At 45.6% G+C, this 23,451-nt stretch overlaps 1 long non-coding RNA gene across 1 annotated transcript; it reads left to right on the top strand.

The window, feature by feature from the left end:
• The first annotated feature begins 3,120 nt into the window (after positions 1–3,120).
• Positions 3,121–23,290, top strand: LOC311240178. The gene is made up of 4 exons (XR_014620475.1): positions 3,121–3,229; positions 5,140–5,182; positions 14,875–14,943; positions 23,189–23,290. It is a non-coding gene; the product is annotated as an uncharacterized lncRNA (long non-coding RNA).
• Positions 23,291–23,451: the final 161 nt, after the last annotated feature.

The following is a 23,451-nucleotide window of genomic DNA, read 5'->3' as shown; positions in this document are numbered from 1 at the left end:
GGACTTTCTGAGCGAAAGGCCCCAGGCGGTCAGGGTGGGGGGTCAGACCTCCAACACCATCACCCTGAGCATCGGGTCCCCCCAGGGCTGTGTTCTGAGCCCCCTGCTGTACTCACTACACACGCCAAGTTCAGCTCCAACTCTATAGTGAAGTTTGCGGACGACACGTGGTGGTGGGGCTGATCTCGGACAACGACGAGAAGGCCTACCGGGAGGAGGTTGAGGTACTGGAACGCTGGTGCCAGGACAACAGCCTGCTCCTGAACATTGGTAAAACCAAGGAGCTGATCGTGGATTATAGGAGAGGACAGCAGGAGACACACACACCACTGAGGATAAACGGGGCTACCGTGGACAGGGTGAGCAGCTTTAAGTACTTGGGGGTCCACATCTCAGAGGATCTGACATGGTCAACACACATAGACTCAGTCGTAAAAAAGGCGAAGCAGCGCCTCTACCACCTGAGACAGTTAAGGAAGTTCAGAGTATCTGGGAAGATACTCCAGTCCTTCTACTCCGGAGCTGTAGAGAGCATCTTGACTGGAAACATCACTGCCTGGTATGGAAACAGCACGGCACAGGACAAGAAGGCCCTACAGAGAGTGGTGCGCTCAGCCGAGCGTACCACGGGTATTGCACTACCACCCCTGCAGGTTCTATACAACAAGAGGTGCAAATCCAGAGCCTGCAGAATAATGAAAGACCCACACCACCCCAACAACAGCCTGTTCATGCTGCTGAGGTCAGGCAGACGCCTGCGAACCCCAGCTACTAGGACAGAGAGGCTTCGGCTCAGCTTCTTCCCCCAGGGCATCAGAGCCTTGAACACTGAACTCTCCACACACAAGCACACATGACCACACACACACGACACACACACTGTACACGCTCACACACTAGCAGCCACTTTAACATGAGCAAGCACACACTCATGCTGCACACGCCCACACTTATGGCCACTAAGGAAAGGTCACTGTAAAAATAGTATAGTATAACCTGAGATGTACAGAAAGACCCAGTGCCTCATCCGTAGCTAACAGTGTATTGCACTAACACAGGACCTAGCATGTCATTCATGCTCTGTAAATAACTATGTACAAATACCGATATGCCCTACTATGTTACTTGTTTAATGCACAATATTGTTTTATTGGATTCTATTATATGCTGTTACTACTGTATTGCACATCGTTGCGGGCAAGACCACCCGCATTTCATTGTATACTTGTATGCCGTGACAAATAAAACTCTTGACTTGACTTGACTTGATTATGCTCTTGCTTGCTCTTCCTCGCTCTTTCCTTCTCCTTCCCTTCCCCCCCACCCCCCCCTCAGGACCCCCTCTTGGACTATCCATCCATTATTCCGTTTACAATACCCCAGTTTGTTCAATGTGCAAGCAACAGTAAACGCCTCCCGTTGGCAATGAACCAAAACACGGCTGGGCGCTGGCATAGCGCGTAAAAGTTATAGGCGTGGTAGAAATATCCAAAACAAAATAGGTCCCGCTTCTTCCGAAATGGAACGTTAGCACTTAGCATCTTAGCCCGTGGCTATAGTCATGCAACAGTACAACAGTCATATACAACAGAATTGTCCCCCTCCTCCCCTTATGTCAGATAGCGAGAGAAAAGAAAAAGATAAACTTCCAGGCGAAGCCTAACGTCAAGTATTCATCCATAACCACATATGTAATAAAATATTAAATGCAACCCCTCTCTGTGTGGTAGCCGTAGCAGGATGCTAACGGCCCAGAGTCATGTTACCACCGCGTCTGGATCTGATGAGGCCGGCATCAAGTCCCCGTCCGGCTCCGGCGAAGCCGGCATCGGGTCCGTCGGGTTCGCGTCTGGGTCTGGTGGTGCCGGAGTCGGGGTTGGGGTTTCTCTGGGCCGGGTCCACGGCGTCCCCGGGCGACGGTAGATGTATCCTCGTGCCATCCTTGGCTCTGATGATGAGCTTCGCGGGGAACTGGAGCGATGGTTTAAATCCACGTTTGTACAGGGGCCCCATGACATCTCGGTAGTGTGATCGCTGCTCGACCACCTCGGGGCAGTAGTCTTCGAAGATTGAAACTGGAGCCTGGTGCTGGCTTGGGTGTTAGTGTCCTGTGACATCGGTCGAGCTCCGGTGGTGTAGCGAGGACGTCTTTCCCCGTAATTTCCACCAGGACCTCTGCGAAAAAGACACTAGGACGGTTGCTGTGTGATTCATCCAGGCCCAGGATGCGTATGTTAGAACGCCGGCTGCGTGATTCAACATCAATTAGCTTGTTTTTTAGCTTGCCGATGACTTCGTCCTGAGCTGTGCATCTGGCCTCCAGCTCTACCATCCTACCCGACCACATATTCAGGCCGTCTTCTACGGAGGCCAGGCGTTGAGTATGGTCTGCGACCGCCAGTTGGGAGCCGTCGAGTCTGGACTCGAGCGAGGCAGCAAACGTTCTGAACTCTGTGGTGAAAGCCTGTTTGAGTTCCTCCATTAGTTCCGCCATGGTAGTTCCATCCATGGGGCCGGTCCCGCTTCTCAAGACTTGCGCAGCCATCACGCTCGTTCTTCTTTTTTCTTTTGGGTCGAATAATACAGGCAGAGATATGGATGATGTATATTAGTGGTTCACTTATCTTGAAATAAAAAAAAATAGGCTTTTTAAAGTAAAACAAAAGTTCGGGAGCGGCAGCATGGCTCAGAGACGTTCACCCCATTCTCGACCCGGAACCCTTTTTTTTTCTTTTTTTTTTTTTTTTCATGCGACTCACTGTGAAGCACTTTGGTTGACAAGTGTCATGTTTAAATGTGCTATACAAATAAATTGTATTGATTGATTGAAGCTACTGCAAAATGTAGTTACACTACTAGTTTAATTACATGTGGTGAAACTACTCCCCACCACTGCATTTTACCAGTTAAAAGTATGGTTCCAAAAAGTGCAAATCTCTATTTTATATGGTTTCAAACTATTAAAAAAAGTATCAATCAGGATTTGATTTAAGGATATAAACATACATTTATTTTCACTGTACTTCCTCGTTCCTTCCTCTGATGAGACTGTATCACTAATGAACACATTCCTTCTGGAAAAACTGGTTTCATATCAGCGTTTACTTTGCATTGGCATGCAGTTATGTACTTGAGAGACGGATAGCGACCGTCTCTTTTTTTCTTCCTTTGGAGTTAGGAGTTGGAGTTCACGGAGCAGCTGCAGAATACACCTGAGAGGAAAGAAGAGGTAAGAAGTGAATGCTCATTACATTTACATTTTGTCATTTACAGTAGCCGAGGCTTATCCAAAGCGACTTACACGTTTTGTACGACAAGTCAGCAGGAAGGGTACAACTCTTTCAGCTGAGTAACAATGTTCATCAAACAGTGCTGAAACTTGGGTGCTGCAGTATTGAGTGCATAGACATAATACATATTAGTATAGTAGGAGGAGTGCATGGTACAGTAGTATAGGTTAGTGTTTAATTTTTTTTTATAAATTCATTTCAGATATTGGTTGAAGAAGTGTGTTTTTATTTCATTACTTGACTCATATTTGTGAAAATAAAGTCATTACATACACCAAATCAGGTTAAAGATTGAAAATTATTTGGTAAATTATTACAATCGGAAGGAGCCCTAAAACATGAATGTCCTTTTAAACATTTCTGAGGAAACGTTTGGAACAGAAAATAAACTGTAATAAAAATGTTTAAGAGTGTATGTCGATCGACATGGTTCAGATAAGTAAATACACTTTAGAGATTAACTGAAGCCAATGAAAGTGTCTCCTATTATAGGAAAGGCCAGTTGAGTGCATCTAACATAACACAGGGATACGTTTCATGAGGACATCCTAGAGAAAATCTACACTGGCTATTTTAGAGACATTCAGAGGCAAAAGTTGTGCTTTTGTGATGTTTTGATTAGGTATTTATGATTTCCTTTACGAACATGCATGAAACCGTCCAGACACCCTGAGTACCAATGTTATGGGCATTAGCCAGTTGTGCAATGTGAAAGATGTTCGGTTACATTAGCAGCTAATGCTAGCCGGCTAACAAACAACTCTTTTCTGCATGCTCTCACTTCTTGTCAAAGAAATAACGAGAAAAAAGTATATATACTGTATATATTTTTATATATATATATGGCTAGGGCATGGCATTCCCATTGCCATGCATGTCGGTGTGAGTGGCGCGTGGGCTGTTTGTGTTTTCCTTCGGTGATGGCGGTGTGAGTGGCACGCGGGCTGTTTGTGTTTTTCTTCAGTCATGGCATGCTTTATCAGGGTGTGTGTCTTGGATGGGGATGTGGTAGGGATTGATGTGTGGGGTGTTTGGGGGGACTGGCTGTTCCGGGGGGGTTCACATGCCTTCGAGCAACATTCCACTATTGTACTTATTTTATGCCTATTCTTATGTCTGCACGTTTATGTTGCACTACTTTTATTGTCTATTATACCTATTCTTATGTCTGCAATTTATGCATTGTTTTTTATTCTGTCAACTGTGTGCTGATTTTATGCCTATGTTCATTTTATACTAATTGCTGTGAGGCACTCTGGACTGCGGTCCATGTGTGAAAAGTGCTATATAGATAGTTATTCATATTTATTATTATTATATTGTAAATATCTATGCATTGAAATGTCTGTAAAGTCACGACGACATTGAAAATGAGGGTTTGAATGAAATACGCTAACCGGATCAATTCATCGTAGTGGCCATTTCCTTAATGAAATTAAGGAGAAATTGCTAACTTATCGGCAAAAAGACACATTTGCAAAGTTTCCAAATGATTAAATATTACACTGAACTGTTACTACGCTGCAGATGTCCATGCACATCATAAATATACAACAAATGCAATCATAATAGAGTTTTTACATGCAATTAAAACAACTGCAGATTATGGTGGACTGGTTGGTGATTAAGGACTTGAACTGTCCAAAGGATACCAATCTATATTGAGTTTTAGAGTTTGTTGTATATGATGTTCCACGTTTCAGGAGTACAGAAGCTAATAGAAGCAAAAAATTTGAGTGAACAACCTGAATTTATGTAGCCTATGCACACAAGAAGGTAAAAGGAAAGAAAGAATACATGTATATTGTATAACAGATTTATATATATATATTGATTTATTTTTTCCAAGGATAACAGCATGGCTCAATGGCTGCTCCTCTTGCTGCTCACAGGTTTGTGCCTTTTATATAATTATATTGTTGTTTAGATACTTTAAATATGTATGGCTTTGACCAGGACACTGCAAGGGTTGGGTTTCAACACATAAAATATACAGGTATGGCGACCATTTAAGTTAAGTTTAAGTTATTTATGAATGTAAATGTGCCAGAATTAGCTAATGAGATAGTTTTCATCTGTAGTCCCTGTCTGCCATGCCATACCATTTTTAAGAAGGGTGTCTGCTTTTGTTTTCTTTGGTTATCCGTTGTACCTGATATGCTAAGAGAGAGAGAGTCAGATGTCCAATAAACTGAGAAATGAATTCCCCAGGGTTGAAAACAAAGGTCTAGAGAGCCATATATCATCTTCCTATCTGACTTAATTCCAGAGTTATGGCCGTTTGCTAAAAGTGACCTTGAAAATGACAGTTGACTGTGGAAATGACCTTTAAATAGAAAAATTACTTTGGAAATGGATTCCTCGCACCAAATAAAGTAGAAAGGTGATATCAAACAAGAATCTAGTACTAACAGGAGCTGAGATATGACATTATCTCTTTCCAACGGTGGCCATGTATTTTATTACAGACTACCCCAATTTGTATGCGGTGGTTTTTGAAAACCATTATGCCCATACCTAACACCCTGCCAAATTGCAAACTTGTCACAAAGTGCAAGATTTTTATGAATTCCCTTTCAGTTAGAGTAAGAAACCCATCATCATTGTAGTGATGGGTGATCTAATACGAAATCTAAACAATTATTTTCTTCAGTGAATCTCTAGATACAACAAGATTGTGCTAGTAAGGCAGTCTTGTGTTTGCCCTACAGGATTTTGCGATTGTGCAATTCCAAGAATTAATGCAAATTAAAATATTTGTGACAGCTTGCAAATGGTACCAATCCTTGCAATATTTCTGTATAAAATGGTCAGGCTGCTCACAATTTTATGGTTCCCCGCAATATTTACACAGTGCTGTTGCAATCAATCCTGTGTGTGTGCGTCTGTCTGTGTGTGTGTGTGTGTGTGTGTGTGTGTGTGTGTGTGTGTGTGTGTGTGTGTGTGTGTGTGTGTGTGTGTGTGTGCGTGCGTGCGTGCGTGTGTCACATCAACAGAGGACACCAAGGACCTGAATTGTTTAATATTTTTCAACAATTGGGGAAGGAGGATAGCCGTTTGGAAATAGGGCTAGTCATATTATCACCAACAAAGTTAGGATGTCTGATATAATGTGATGGGTAGGGCCTTAGGGTTTACCAACTTAGGAACTCATGTAATAGTCCTCCCCTATTCTTAAGGACAAATACTCATTAATTCCCTCAACACCTGCACTCAGTCTAGTACGCTACACACCCTCACACCCGGTGGAAGTAGTGGTTAATACTAATAATAAAATGCAGCTATCTCGTATCGTATAACAAGTGTTATTGTTGTTATCGCTATAGTTTCCAAAGGAGAGGCGAGAAACACTGCGGCTCACATGAGCTGCTCGCACACACACTCTCCCTCTCTCTGAATGAAACGGAATGCATTTAGGTATCACTCCGGATTCACGTTTCAACCAAGTCACTAACATTATTATTATCACAATTATCACAGTCTCACTCTCTCTTTACTTTAGTAATTTAGCACAACAGTGAACAGTGTAGAACCAATGTTACCTCACTGGGGACTTTCTACTTTTAATGTCAACACGACAGTAGCACATCGCATAACAATACTATGTTACTGGTAACCTTCGCCCTATGGCAGCAAGACAATAGCACAAAGCACAAGTGAGCTACTTGACTGATAAACACTCTTTGAATTTGCTGTGCAGCTTAAACACGCATGCTGGTAACACAATGCATGTATACAAAACCTAAGTGGGCCCACACTTTTAAATAACATTTGCTTATAATAAGCCGGCACCTTGAAATAATAATAAACCCCCGTTGCAGCACTGAATCGTGGCTGGCGAACGTGGTGGCCTCAAAACAGAATGGCCCCTTCACTCAGTTATGAGCATGAACAAACAAAAGGGTGATATTCCAACGGCGCTAAAGGCGCGGAGTGCACCTTTAGCGAACTCGCTCACACATAATAGTCTACAGCCACAGTGCTAGAGGCTCACATACACAAATGTCTGAGTCACGTTAAGCAGTCTGTAGCTTCAGCCGTGGCTGGCTCTAGCATGCATAATCCATAATGTCTGTGCTCATTCAACAATAAAGTGGTCTCGAAAGACCGTCACCTGCATGGTACACAACAGGCAGGGCAGTGCTGGCAGTCAGTTGGTGGTCCCGACGGATGCATGAGACGACCAGTAGGGGTCCTTGTTGAAGAATCCTTCTCCCGCTTGTAGTATGCTTGACGCTACGCGCTAAGCTAAAAGGCTAACTCAAAACACTTGATTAAACTAATAGCCGGTGCGGCTAACCTAGCTTTCCGCCTAACTGTTAACACGCAAACTCAACGTCGTCTTCACATGTTCGTCAGTTGACCATCCTCTTCTTCAGCACGCCGACTCGACACTATACTATACTATAATACTTACAGCTCGTTGCATTATCCACAGATACTAGGGGTGGAACGGTACGCATTCGAACCGTACACCGTTCCATACGACCTCCACGGTTCGGGGCATGTGTTCTGTTATAACGTTAGCCGCGAGCTAGGCTATCGTTACGTTAGCCGCGAGCTAACCATGGAAACGCTCACAGAGAAGTGACTCCACGACACCAGTTCCATTAGTGGGGAAGGGGGGGTATATTGACGAGGCTTGACAACAGAGGTTCAACGATAACCGTTTGTGTTCAATAACGAGCCAGGAGACTAGAGCGTGTGTGTCATGTCAACTGTGCCTCTGTATTGCCAACCCATAACACAACATCATAGTTTACATCCTGGTCCCTGCTCGGACGTACCAACTCCACACACCACTGAGGGGGGGGGGGGGGGTTTATATAACATTCCCCATTCCCCAATCTTCCTGTTGAAGATTTTTTTTTCAATTCATCATTGTTACATGAAATTATGTTTGCACCAGATTTAGCAGAAGCTCATTTCCATCTGTGGTCTATCCAGCTGCTAACTGTATTTGAGTGAGTTAAGTCTTGGTGTCATGGTAGACTCAGACCTAAGCTTTAAATCACAATCAACAAGTTGACAAAAACTTAATTCTTCCACCTTAGAAACATAGCTAAAGTACGGCCATTTATAAATCAAAAGGACGCTGAAAACCAGATCCATGCATTTATCTCAAGCCAACTCGACTACTGTAATGCACTCCTTACCGGCCTCCCGAAAAAATACGATGATAACTATTTTATTGCAATGCACTATTGCATTATTTTATTCTATTTGACTAACTATTTTATTGCACTGCACTATTTTACTTTGTATCAGTGAATCATAGACGCCTGGCCATAAGAGCATTCGGAGCATCTCTGCTCTCCCACTATTGAACTTGGGGGAGCAAAGGTATGCTCTTGCTCCACCACTTTTTGATCATATGAAAAATATGATATATCCCCCCCCCAATATATAAATCTAACCATAACTACGTTATGGTTAACTGAGTTTTATAGTGAAAAGAGCAGCTTTATTGGTCAAGATTGAAGGCTCTATATTGCAGGAAATTGCACGTACAGGTTAATTAAAGTAAAAAAAAAAAAAAAATAAACACCCCTTGCCTGCAAAAAAAAAAAAAAAAAAAAAAACTGCACCTATCTGGGCTAAGCCCCGGATCTCCTATAATACTAAATCCGCCCCTGCTACTAACGCACCCACAGCTACTCCAACTACTGCACCTAATGTTACAGCTGCTCCAACCGCTACTTCACCACCAATTAATGCAACTTCACCACCAGTCAACACAACATCACCACCAGTCAACACAACTTCACCACCAGTCAACACAACTTCACCACCAGTCAACACAACATCACCACCAGTCAACACAACATCACCACCAGTCAACACAACATCACCACCAGTCAACACAACATCACCACCAGTCAATACAACTGTAGCCCCTACAACTACAAGTCTACAACTGTAGTCTCGCGAGAGGTGCAGAAATGGGATGTGGCGTCAGAGGAGACGCTCCAAGCTGCGCTTGAGTGCACAGACTGGGGTGTGTTCCGCGACACAGATAACATTAATGTCTACACGGAGACAGTGCTGGACTTTGTTCGTACTTTGGTGGAAGAAACAATCCCCACTACCACAATTAAAGTTTACCCAAATCAAAAACCCTGGGTAGACAAATCCGTCCGTGAAGCTCTGAAAGCGCGCACCAAAGCATACAACGATGGCCTGGTGGCAGGCAACATGAATGACCACAAGGTGGCGCGATACAACGTAAGGAGGACAGTAATAGAGGCAAAACGGCGCTACAGGGATACAATTGAACTCCAGTTTGAACAGGCTGACTCCAGAGCTATGTGGCAGGGGCTCAAAACGATGACAGACTACAAAGGCACCTCCCTCAAACTGAACAGTGACATCTCCTTAGCAAATGACCTCAATACCTTCTATGCGAGGTTTGATGCTGGTAATAACAACACCAGCCCACAAGCCACGGCAATGGCAATGGGGGGGGGGGGGTCTGCTGCTGATGGAGACTCAGTGTTCAGGGTAACAGAGCATGAGGTGAGGCGGACCTTTAAAAAAGTGAATATCAGGAAGGCAGCAGGACCGGATGGCATCCCCGGCCGCGTCCTAAAAGTCTGTGCCGACCAACTGGCCCTGGTATTCACTGACATATTTAACCTGTCCTTAGAACAGGCTGTCATCCCCACCTGCCTGAAGAAGTCCACTATTATCCCTGTACCCAAAAAATCCAAGCCTGCTTGCCTCAACGACTACCGCCCTGTAGCTCTCACCTCCATAGCCATGAAGTGCTTTGAGAAGCTAGTAAAGGGCTACATCTGCTCCTCCCTCCCCATCAACATGGACCCCCTGCAATTTGCATACCGCCCCAACAGGTCCACGGAGGACGCCATAGTCCATGTGCTGCACACAGCAGCATCACACCTGGACAAGAGGAAGGGGAACTATGTGAGAATGCTATTCATCGACTACAGCTCGGCATTCAATACCATAGTCCCCTCCAAACTCATAGCCAAGCTCAGGGACCTGGGCTTGAACTATGACCTCTGCCAGTGGGTCTTGGACTTCCTGACGGGCAGACCCCAGGTGGTGAGAGCAGGCAACTGCACCTCCTCATCCATCACCTTCAACATAGGGGCCCCCCAGGGCTGTGTTCTGAGTCCCCTCCTCTACTCCCTGTACACACACGACTGTGTGGCTCAGCGGAGTAGCAACACAATCATCAAATTTGCTGACGACACAGTGGTGGTGGGCCTGATCTCTGCAAACGACGAGAGGGCCTACCTGGAAGAGGTCAAGGTCCTGGCGGGATGGTGCCAGGAAAACAGCCTCTCCCTGAACGTCAGCAAAACAAAGGAGATGATTGTGGACTTCAGGAGGTCGGGGGTCAAGGACTACAGCCCCCTCAGCATCGACGGGGCACCGGTTGAGAGAGTGAACAGCTTTAAGTACCTCGGAGCCTACATATCCGAGGACTTGACATGGACCACACACATTGACAGTGTTGTGAAGAAGGCACGACAACGCCTCTACTTCCTCAGGCGCCTAAGGAAGTTCCAAGTCAGTCAGAAGATCCTTAAGAACTTCTACTCATGTACAATAGAGAGCATCCTGACTGGCAACATCACCTCCTGGTTTGGGAATAGCACTGCACATGACCGAAGCAGACTACAAAGAGTGACACGTTCAGCCAAACGCACAATTGGAGGGGGGCTCCCCACCCTCCAGAACATTTACAACAAGCGGTGCAGGGGCAAGGCTAAGAGAATCATTAAGGACTCCAGTCACCCGAACAACTGCCTCTTTGAACTGCTGCGGTCAGGCAAACGATACCGGAGTCTCAAGGCGAGCACAGAAAGACTCAGAATAAGCTTCTATCCCCAGGCCATCAGGCTGCTCAACGAACAATGAACACTACACAACAACCATCAAACGCACATAGCACACACATCCACACGCACACACTCACTTTAAACAAACACACTGTAGCACCCACTCCCCACACTTTATAGCACACACTCACTTTAAACAAACACACTGTAGCACCCACTCCCCACACTTTATATTTATTGATAAAGGATTGCACTACAACTCGTACACCTTACTGTAAATTGTACCTAAATTGTACCTCATCCCATTCTGCTTGCACTATATAGTATTGTATATTAGTACACTGCATAGTATTGTATATTATATGGTAACTCAGTTACGTCTATTCTGCATTGAACATTGTACATATGTCTATACTGAACAATGTGAGCAGGGGCGGGGCTAGGGGGTGGTTACTTGGGCTCAAGCCCGAATGTATTCTGAAAAGCCCCGAATCTATTCATAAAAAAAAAAAAATATATATATATATATATATTTACAATTCATCATTGTTACATGAAAATATGTTTGCACCAGATTTAGCAGAGGCTAATTTCCATCTGTGGTCTATCCAGCTGCTAACTGTATTTGAGTGAGTTAAGTCTTGGTGTTATGGTAGACTCAGACCTAAGCTTTAAATCACAATCAACAAGTTGACAAAAACTTAATTCTTCCACCTTAGAAACATAGCTAAAGTACGGCCATTTATAAATCAAAAGGACGCTGAAAACCAGATCCATGCCTTTATCTCAAGCCAACTCGACTACTGTAATGCACTCCTTACCGGCCTCCCGAAAAAATACGATGATAACTATTTTATTGCAATGCACTATTGCATTATTTTATTCTATTTTACTAACTATTTTATTGCACTGCACTATTTTACTTTGTATCAGTGAATCATAGACGCCTGGCCATAAGAGCATTCGGAGCATCTCTGCTCTCCCACTATTGAACTTGGGGGAGCAAAGGTATGATCTTGCTCCACCACTTTTTGATTATATGAAAAATATGATATATCCCCCCCCAATATATAAATCTAACCATAACTACGTTATGGTTAACTGAGTTTTATAGTGAAAAGAGCAGCTTTATTGGTCAAGATTGAAGGCTCTATATTGCAGGAAATTGCACGTACAGGTTCATTAAATAAAAAAAAATATCTGCCGTGGAGTGGGTCGTGCCTGACACCCTCCAAACCACCCCTTGCCTGCCAAAAAAATAAATAAAAATGAAAAATAAAGGGCACCTATCTGGGCTAAGCCCCGGATCTCCTACAATCCTAAATCCGCATGTATTTTTGGGGAATTAATTGACTTTCATGTAGTCCTTTTTGTAGTTGTGGTACACCTTTTTATCACCAGAGGGCAAGTTTTTGTGAAGCGGCACCGGGCCGAGAAGTATTTAACGTCGCACAAATAGATCAATACAGTCCGTATTAAGTGATGTTGTGTTTCTGTTTCAAATGTAGCCAAGAGTAAAGACTAACCCTATCAAAACAGCAGTCAAAGTGTATATTTTCAGCACTACGTTTGTTTAGCAATGATTTTATGTGCTATTAGTGAAATATGAGCTTATAAAAATATCTGCGCATTGCATTGGAAATCCGATTATTTAGACAGTAGAACATGCAAGCAATCATGAAATCGTTGTAGTCAAGAGAAAGAGGAGACTCAGGGCTTTCGATGGACGTCTAAATTTCATAAAACTACACTACCCAGCTCACACCTGCCGATGACAAAAAAACATTTCTTACAAGCATTGACTGGAATATCCTGTTTATATCACAGGTCGAACAAACCTCAACACTATTGCCATAAAATACAACGTATATTGTTGGTGTGTTCCTTTAACTTTTTTAACTGTTATCTGAAGATGCTCTTGATGAAACCGTGTGTTGTGGTTTGTAATGCGACCCCAATAGCACGACACAGACAGGTAATCAAAGTTAGCCAAAACAAGGGCATGATTTATTATACAGAAAAAGTGGCACTGAGCCTTTAACACTTTGAGCGCCACTCACGGCTAATCTCGTGTTTACGATAGTTACGTTGAAAGCCACTCACGAGATTTCTCGGAATTATTATTATTATTATTATTTTTTAGCGATCTGAAATCATATTGCATCACGCAAGCCTACCCTAGCCTACCCAAGGGCTGCCGGCGATCAGATGTGAAAAAAGCGCCCCCTATCGTCTCCCAGATGGTAAATCACCCTTTTGGAATGGACTCAATGAAAATGGATGGGGGGGAAAAAAAGATTCCAGTCCACATTTTCCAGTCCACTGATGCAGCCGGAGTTACCAGAGTTCATTCTGGATCCTCTGAGCCCCGCGGATCTGTATACACACGTTAGATCTATACACTTATCGATTTTTTCGAATGGTGATCAGGAATTGGAATATACCATTTGGATACCATCTGATGTCAGGTAAGGAATCTATGTTATCAGTGTTAGGATAATCAGACTCGTTTTCGAGGAGATATAAGCTTTTTTGTGATATGTGCTCTATCTGTTTCACTGTAAAATCCATGAGGAAATGAAAGCAGCTATTATCAGCGCGCGGCTCGTATACTATTGATCATCTAGCGTTTATTTGAAAACGATTCATAAATAGGCAGACAAATATCAAAGTTCTGGAATATTCCAGTAAAAGGCGATTATCACAGAATGGGCTGTTTTTCACCTGAAAACGGGTGCTTTTCAAAATGCTCTCAAACGAAAATGAAGCGATAAAAAACCAATCTGCCTTGACAACACTGACTGGAAAATGATTATTTGATAAGCAACAGGCAGATTAGACACATAATTAGAAGCCATAATTTAAAACATAGATTAGGCGATATTAACGTTAACATTGGGAGTGGACAGTGGCATTCAAGGGGGTAAAAAGGAAAACACAGCGTGGCGCTCAAAGTGTTAAGGGGGAAAAAACACTAAAGTCCAATAACACAAAAAAAGGCGGCACTGTGCCTTTAACGGGCGAACAGGCAGGAAAAAAGTTACAGGAATCCTCTGGAACATGGGCAAACAGTAACCAGGAATCTTCTTCCTCACGGGCAAAAAGTAAACAGGAATCTTCTTCCTCCCGACCAGAACGCTGCCGACGGGCAACGCAGCAAACAGGGGGTCTGAGGGGAGCGGGGTGAGAACACAGGCATCCTCCCATGGAGTAATAGAGAGCGATGGCGATCCTCACCCCAGGAACGAGGTCCATGTAGAGGGGGTAGGGAAATAGCCGGCACGACATCTGGAGTGGGAACACTGGGATCCTCCCGTGGAGTAATAGAGAGCGAAGACAGTGTCCTACTCCAGGAAACGGTGACAGGTGGTGATGTACAGGGGTGGCACGACGTCTCACACCGGAGACGTGGCAGTAGATGGTAGTAACAAGAACGACCCAACAAGGAGTGGAGGGGAGTCTGCAATACTAGTACTCTCCCGAGCTGATTGCAAACTCCTCTCAGGTGCGTGAAGCAGAAAAACAGCACGCCCCCTCGTTGGGCTGCATGCAGAATTCCTCCAGCCCTCACACCGTGAAGGAAATAATCATGACATCCTCTGCCCAGTGTTTTCTTGCCTTTGGTGTGGTCCACTGGTTATTAAGGGTCTCGCGGTATACACTGTATATACATTTTTCTCAGAAGCTCAAATGCCATTTTCTGTATGTTTTCAGCTTCTGCTGTGAGTTCCTTATATTTCTTACAAGACATGAATGTAATTTGCTTAATATTTCAGTGTTGGCGACAACAGTTCATCCAACTACTCACACCACTCAACCAACCACAAATGGAGAAACGCCTTTAGGTGAGTGTAAATCCATAAATGTATTATTATGTCCACGGCAGGTGAGCCTATCCGAGGATATTATGATTCAGTAGTGTCTGTGTGTCGGTGAATCGTTAGGTTATGGCTATAACCAAGTTCTGTTAGTTAGGGGTGACGCTTGGCATCACTACTGCACTATCTCGCATATGTGCACGCGCACTGAATAAAGACCACAAATGTACCTTTAATCCCAATATTCGTCTGACCACACCCCTCATCAGCTTACCTTCATAAGCAGGTGTGTGGTCACCTGCTCTCCTCCTTCCCAAGCTTTCACCACAAGGTGAGGTCAAGGGCTGCAGCGACCGTCTGATGCCAAACGTCACCCCTAACTAACAGAACTTGGTTATAGCCATAACCTAACGTTCTGTTCCGTTAGGGGCTCTGCTTGGCATCACTACTGCACAAGGGGAGGCCAAGCGGAGCCGCTGGCTGACAAATACACCCCGCTGACAGCCCCCCACAACCATCAGAACAGAGAGGGCCGAGCCCCCCCGACCCCCCCTAATGGAGGGCATCCCCCCTATTAGGGGCTTCACGGGAGGGCGACGGACCCGACCGTGCGAAGAGGCACTCAAGCAACTCAACGCACAGGGTGAGCAGACCGTGGCTTGACCCCACGACTACACACACGCACAACCCGCATGCCACCCGGGAATGAACGGAGGAACAACCTCGTTACTGCCCCCAGAATCACGGGGTCAAGGGCAAACCCAACCCCGTGGCAAGGCCGTAGCAGCGGAGCGCGAAGGAAGACCCAGACCCACCAAAAGGACTGGACTCCCTGGAATGGGGGCCCGGAGAAGTCCATGATGCCAGCATCAAGACCCCACCAGGTGGGCACGTAGTGCCCCGCCCCCCACATCGCCAGCGTATTCGGACAAAGGCCCCTCAGTTACTGCACCTGGTATTCCCAGGCGGAATCCCATCCAAGTACTAACCAGGCCAGAACCTGCTTAGCTTCCGAGATCGGACGAGATCGGGCGTGTTCAGGTTGGTATGGCCGTAAGCCGAGCGGGCCCTGTCCCCCCAACAGTACACCGCCTGGCACACTGATCCCGCAACAGGCAGTCAGCATGGCCGTAAGCACACAAAAAAGGTTAACCAACGGAAGCAGGCAGCGCACCGGGGAAAAACCAGGCAACAGGCTATTAACCCTAGCCTGGAGACTGCGGACGAGACAGGCGCCAGAGGGGACAGCTGAACACAGCCGCCCGGTGGAAGGAGCGTAAGCTGGCGGTGTTGCATGACCAAGCCTCCATTTAAAAAACCCCACCCAGAGGGGTCGAGGCAGAGAAGGCTGACACGATTGGCAGACGTCATGAACGTGCAGGGGCACCCTCAACCGGTGAATCCGGGAGTTGACACTGCACCAACACACCAGGGAATCAACCACCTTGGTGTTACCCAATGCAGTGGTTGTTCCTATAACCCCTCAAGAAAAAACTCCAAAACACACCTGCGGGTATACACCGGCTATACCGCAGTACAAGTGTTTCAGTTTCCAAAAAAGGGTTAACCCAGGCCTACGGGTCGACGAAACATTACTTCGGACCGGGCCTGGCGGTACGGGAAGCACAGGGTCACCAGAGGAGGTCAAAAACCACCCCCACAGGCCCCTCTTCGCCATGCGTGAGAGAGGAGCGAAAAATAATGGAGAACCAGCCCCTAAGCACACCGTACTTGGTATTCCCTGACGGTCTCCCAACCAAGTACTAACCAGGACCAACCTGTGTAGCGGCCGAGATCCGACGAGATCGAGCGTGTACAGAATGGCATGGCCGTAAGCCATTACGACAGTGCTGAGTAAAAACGTACCCAACCAGGGTCTCCATAGCGCTTAACCCTGTGACACCCGGACCGACCTGGCATTTTTCCCCCTGAAAAAAGCCCAAGTCCCTCAGGGTACCAGAACAGCAGATCTGCATCCCCGGCGGACAACGGGTTCAACTGATCCGGACCAGCGTGACCAGAACCAGTCCCGTGCCCTAACCACGCCGACATGCCTACTCCAGGAGAAAGGGCAGATATGCGTGTCGATCTTAACATGAAAAGAAGGCGCCACCCAGACGTTCGGCCGAACCGCGCCTGGTGGCCCACCCCAAGGGCGTGAGACCCCTCTACATATGTTCAGATCCATTCCGTCATCATCCCCCAGACATGAACGAGAATCCGTCGAAAAACCAACCCAGGTCGTGGGATTTGGTCGTCGGAAGAGGAAAAACCCCCATCTCAGTTGCTTTATAAAAACGCTGTTTCAACCACAAGCAACCAAGGCGTGCCAGTCAGTCGCCTGTTTACAGCGAGCTAGCACTATACGTGCGTCGGGACACACCCCCATCAATGAACAGGCTATTTAGACCTGTCATTGAATCCCCAAGGCGCCCAGGGGAACGACAAGAGGGGTGTGACACTTCCTAACTCCAACACTTTTTGAATAGAAAAGAAGGAAGCATCAACAGTATGTATCCCAGTCTACACAGCCAGGGGTAAAAATTTTTCACATTTTTACATCCCACCACCCTCCCATAGGAAGGAGACGGGGATCCCCAGAGAGACTTCCCACGCGAGCTGTACAGATTGAAAAGAATATATTGCACCTTGAGCCATGTAAAAAATTGGTTTTAGGGCTCTCCGGGGAAGAGGCACTGAACCCATACACACTCAACAATCGAATTGAATCGAATACATATACAATAGAATAGGACACCTTCTAGAGGGTCCACTCACTTTGACAATCTGAGGAGGAAGGCCCTGTACTCTGATGGAGGCTCCCTCACATGGAAGAAGGAGTCCGAACTCACAGAAGGCCCGAATAGGCGCTTGGTGAGGAGGAGCCCTGACCACCCCCCTGAAACAGATCCATCACATGGACCTGAACAGCACACGGAAGTCCTACCAACAGAGACGTGCACGGTGACGTACTCTATGGCGGGGGAATTCCTGCGGTGCACACGCCCAATATACCAGGCCGTGGGACCAGGAAACTCCCTCCCCCCCCCCCCCCCGTAACGTGCCGAACCGCCACGTGACGGGAACCTTGAAGGACAGGGGGTGTACCCCTGACCGACAGAAACAAGGGGGAGAGGAAAGGTTACCAGTTCACCCCTTACGACCCCACACCCATGATACGATGTAATGACAAAAGAGAATATATTATGACACAGTCATAGTCAGCTCTATGAAGCGTTTGACAGCTCCACACAGCGCATGAGCTAACCTGCTATCTGATTTTTACTAAGGAGAAAACACAGAATAGAGAGGGCTCTAAGAGCCCCGGTCCAACATACACATGTGCTTCTGTGGCCAGTCCAACCCAGTTGTAGGTCACATGACACACACAACCCATCATCACCTACAAAAAATGGCAAAAACACTCTACAGAGGAACGCCGTTTTTCACAATGAGAGAATACATAATTCTCGATTAGTATCGGCCACAGGCCTTGCTAAGCACACACGACAGCGACCAAACCATCTTTTCTTTTAGGAAAATAAAGTTTCTCCAGCAGTTTTAGCACAACCTCAGCAATCAAGCTAAGGGTTACATCGCATCCCTACCACACAAAAGACACAAATAGTGCACAACATGTCTGATAGGAGGATGAAAAAGTCCCCAGGGAACCGGGGGGAAAACACAATCCTCTTATTTTACCCTCAATACGGCCAGTTAAAACAGGAAAACCTGTTAATATGTGAACACACTGTTCATTGTCATCACAGGCTGAGAAAAGAACATTCTTTTACTCACTTGTCACCAAGCATAGCTTCATAGGTTAGTTACCTTAGTTGTGAGTACACGGTACATATAAACACCATGATGTTTCTCACACAACAACCAGATCATTACATCCCGATTTGCATGGAGAAGCTAACTGCCAGTGACAAAAACAGCTCACACATAACCCGCGTCGTATCCTAAATGCATTGCAGCAACACACGTTTTGGGAAAAACATCGTTATTCACAATACATTTAGAAAAGTAAAACCAGAAGACGTGTTATAAGGTCTGGTCAAACCTGGTCCTACCCGGAACGTAGATCAGCGAAGTGCAGTCACAGACACCGTAGGAACACAGCCGCTCCTGTGTTGTTCGAACTGGGCAGCGTCGCCGCTCCAACCCGCACTACAGTCCTCTTTGTTGACGCAACCTTGCCGTCCTGGCTCAGGGCAGGGTCGACGAAACATCCCCTGTCAAGGATGACGTCGTAGTCAAGAGTGTAAAACATGTTAAAATCAAAGCACGTTCAACAGAATAGCATCAAGCTAACGGCCGCTCCAACCGTTCGGGCGCTACTGCCCCTGCTCCCGAGACGCCGAGCTAACGGCGCACGCGACCAGAAGCGAGCTCACGGCGGCGCGCGAGGAGCTAAAGCTACCCCGCGCCAGGCCATGGCCTATAGCAGCAAGCTAACGTTACCTAGTGATCACGACATGCTAGCACCGAAGCTAACAGCTGACTGGCTAATAGTAGGCCCAAACTAAGCAGGCCATGCAGCGATCCCAGCAGGCTAACGCAGCAGTTAACAGCTGACTGGCTAACCGTAAGCTAAGCAGCTATCACCTGAACATGTAAACAATGACATAACACTCACCCAGACAGGCCGCCGTTCTGAACCTCTCCTCACTTTTTAAGAGAAAAGAGAAACAAGATGTCAACACTGCTTTACAACGGTGATTTTACCAACACCCGACGGAATCAGCACAATACCAAACTGGCCTGTGTAGCTGACTTGAACATGGATCTGCCGCTATCGCACATCCATGCACATATCCCCTCGTGAAGGAATACTCTCATTTGGATATGAAAGATGGGGCCTTAACACGGTGACCGAGAGATGTCCACTCGTCCAGAACACACAGGGATCACCAGTGTTAATGGTCGCGGCCCACTAGTTAAAACTATAATGGTCTTCAGACCAAGGCCTTCTGTCGCCTAGGTGGCTGAACAAAGGACCCTAGCCTGGGGGCGTGTAGCTGTTCCGCAACAGTAAGTGACTTCCGGGGTAGGCCTGATTGGCCCCGACAAGGCACGTGACGCGTAACTTTCTCTGCCGCGCGGCACGCTCCGCGGAGCCGAGCAGCAGAGCTTACGGCATTACGTAACCGTGCAAATACGCCATGACTCTCATTCGGCGCTATAGCTCACCTGGCAGAGCAGCGGTCCTGCGATCCTGCGGTCCGTTGTTGGTGAGTTCGAATCCCATCAAAACTTTTTTTTTTAACGTGATTTTTTTTTAACGTGTATTCTTTCGCCGGTTAAGGTTAGGCATGGTTAAGGTTAAGGTTAAGGTTAGGCATTGTTTCGGAGTTGGTTAAGGTTAGAACGGTTAAGTTTAGGCGCTGTTAAGGAGCTGGTTAAGGTTAGAGTTTGTCTTAGAGAATGGCAATATTCTTTCTATGGTTAAGGTTAGGCATGGTTAAGGTTAAGGTTAAGGTTAGGCATTGTTTCGGAGTTGGTTAAGGTTAGAACGGTTAAGTTTAGGCGCTGTTAAGGAGCTGGTTAAGGTTAGAGTTTGTGTTAGAGAATGGCAATAGACAGCCTATTTCCGCGCGACAGCCCTCAGCAGCCTCGTTGCGCGTCCTGAGTTTGCCGCGTCACGTGCCTGTCGGGGCCAATCAGGCCTACCCGGAAGTCACTTACTGTTGCGGAACCGGTACACGCAGCCTGGGGCCGGTTTCCATAAACATTGTCAAGTAGCCCCCATAGCACTAACAGACAAGTGGAGCCTGCCAGCAAAACACTACTCACCCAACCTGGAACGCACCGCTTCTCACAACAGCGGCATGTCCGACAGTTCAGCTGTGGCCTGACAGGTTTCACCCCAACAAACACAGCAAAGAACTGCAGTTGAGAAGCATGCAGCGGCGTGCTCCCAATACGAAAACCGGTGGAGGGTTTTTAGAATGATCATCATCTTCCAGACACTCCAGTACGAAGACAATATCGCCGTATTTTCTCGAAAATAGTGAGAGAGAAAATAAAGATGTGATGTCAACGTATCCTTGTTTCCCAAAGCTGCTCCTAATCCTTTCTTCCATCATGGTGTCAAGTGTGGGGATCTACCGAGGCACTTCTTCCTTGTGGTGAAAGCGAGAAGGAGGAGAGCAGGTGACCACACACCTGCTTATGAAGGTAAGCTGATGAGGGGTGTGGTCAGACGAATATTGGGATTAAAGGTACATTTGTGGTCTTTATTCAGTGCGCGTGCACATATGCGAGATAGTGCAGTAGTGATGCCAAGCAGAGCCCCTAACGGAACAGAACTGTGTGTGTGTTTGTGTTTGTTTGTGTGTTTTTCTGTTTTTGTGTGTGTGAATCCACGCAATATCTTGCAAACTATAAAGCCGATCAGCCTGTGCTTTGGCGCAGAAAGTTAAAGAGGCACAAGGATTAGTGTGTGGGAATATGTTTATCAGGCAACGGCAAGTATTTTTGGGGAATTAATTGACTTTCATGTAGTCCTTTTTGTAGTTGTGGTACACCTTTTTATCACCAGAGGGCAAGTTTTTGTGAAGCGGTACCGGGCCGAGAAGTATTTAACGTCGCACAAATAGATCAATACAGTCCGTATTAAGTGATGTTGTGTTTCTGTTTCAAATGTAGCCAAGAGTAAAGACTAACCCTATCAAAACAGCAGTCAAAGTGTATATTTTCAGCACTACGTTTGTTTAGCAATGATTTTATGTGCTATTAGTGAAATATGAGCTTATAAAAATATCTGCGCATTGCATTGGAAATCCGATTATTTAGACAGTAGAACATGCAAGCAATCATGAAATCGTTGTAGTCAAGAGAAAGAGGAGACTCAGGGCTTTCGATGGACGTCTAAATTTCATAAAACTACACTACCCAGCTCACACCTGCCGATGACAAAAAAACATTTCTTACAAGCATTGACTGGAATATCCTGTTTATATCACAGGTCGAACAAACCTCAACACTATTGCCATAAAATACAACGTATATTGTTGGTGTGTTCCTTTAACTTTTTTATTTTGTGGTCCCTTGCTGTCACTGTTATCTGAAGATGCTCTTGATGAAACCGTGTGTTGTGGTTTGTAATGCGACCCCAATAGCACGACACAGACAGGTAATCAAAGTTAGCCAAAACAAGGGCATGATTTATTATACAGAAAAAGTGGCACTGAGCCTTTAACACTTTGAGCGCCACTCACGGCTAAACTCGTGTTTACGATAGTTACGTTGAAAGCCACTCACGAGATTTCTCGGAATTATTATTATTATTATTTTTTTTTAGCGATCTGAAATCATATTGCATCACGCGAGCCTACCCTAGCCTACCCAAGGGCTGCCGGCGATCAGATGTGAAAAAAGCGCCCCCTATCGTCTCCCAGATGGTAAATCACCCTTTTGGAATGGACTCAATGAAAATGGATGGGGGGAAAAAAAAGATTCCAGTCCACATTTTCCAGTCCACTGATGCAGCCGGAGTTACCAGAGTTCATTCTGGATCCTCTGAGCCCCGCGGATCATGAGTTCTACTGTATACACGTTAGATCTATACACTTATCGATTTTTTCGAATGGTGATCAGGAATTGGAATATACCACTTGGATACCATCTGATGTCAGGTAAGGAATCTATGTTATCAGTGTTAGGATAATCAGACTCGTTTTCGAGGAGATATAAGCTTTTTTGTGATATGTGCTCTATCTGTTTCACTGTAAAATCCATGAGGAAATGAAAGCAGCTATTATCAGCGCGCGGCTCGTATACTATTGATCATCTAGCGTTTATTTGAAAACGATTCATAAATAGGCAGACAAATATCAACGTTCTGGAATATTCCAGTAAAAGGCGATTATCACAGAATGGGCTGTTTTTCACCTGAAAACGGGTGCTTTTCAAAATGCTCTCAAACGGAAATGAAGCGATAAAAAACCAATCTGCCTTGACAACACTGACTGGAAAATGATTATTTGATAAGCGACGGGCAGATTAGACACATAATTAGAAGCCATAATTTAAAACATAGATTAGGCGATATTAATGTTAACATTGGGAGTGGACAGTGGCATTCAAGGGGGTAAAAAGGAAAACACGGCGTGGCGCTCAAAGTGTTAAGGGGGAAAAAACACTAAAGTCCAATAACACAAAAAAAAGGCGGCACTGCCTTTAACTTCAACAACAGTCAAGGCAACATCATCATCATCACTACCACCACCAACAATAGCGGTCATGTCTACAATTGATGTTCCAGCTACAACAACACCTGCCCCACCACCAGAGCCAAAAGTGCAGCTGGAATTCAAGCTGGAACAAACATTCACAGCAGATCTGGAAAACACATCTTCACCAGCATTCCAGGCATTATCAACATCAGTAGCTTCAGCTGTAAGTCAATGTGTAATTGTTATTCAGCTTGAAAGAAAAAGATAAAGGAAATCAAATATAATGGCATATTTTATGAACACATCCAAATAATAATGTCCATATCCTTAAGACATTATGTATTTATGAATT

This window comes from Notolepis coatsorum (assembly GCF_963971535.1).
Source record: "Notolepis coatsorum genome assembly, chromosome: 14".
In the NCBI taxonomy this organism is placed as follows: Eukaryota; Metazoa; Chordata; class Actinopteri; order Aulopiformes; family Paralepididae; genus Notolepis; species Notolepis coatsorum.
The sequence above is the reverse complement of the archived record's forward strand: the minus strand, read 5'-3'. Positions and strand labels throughout refer to the sequence as shown.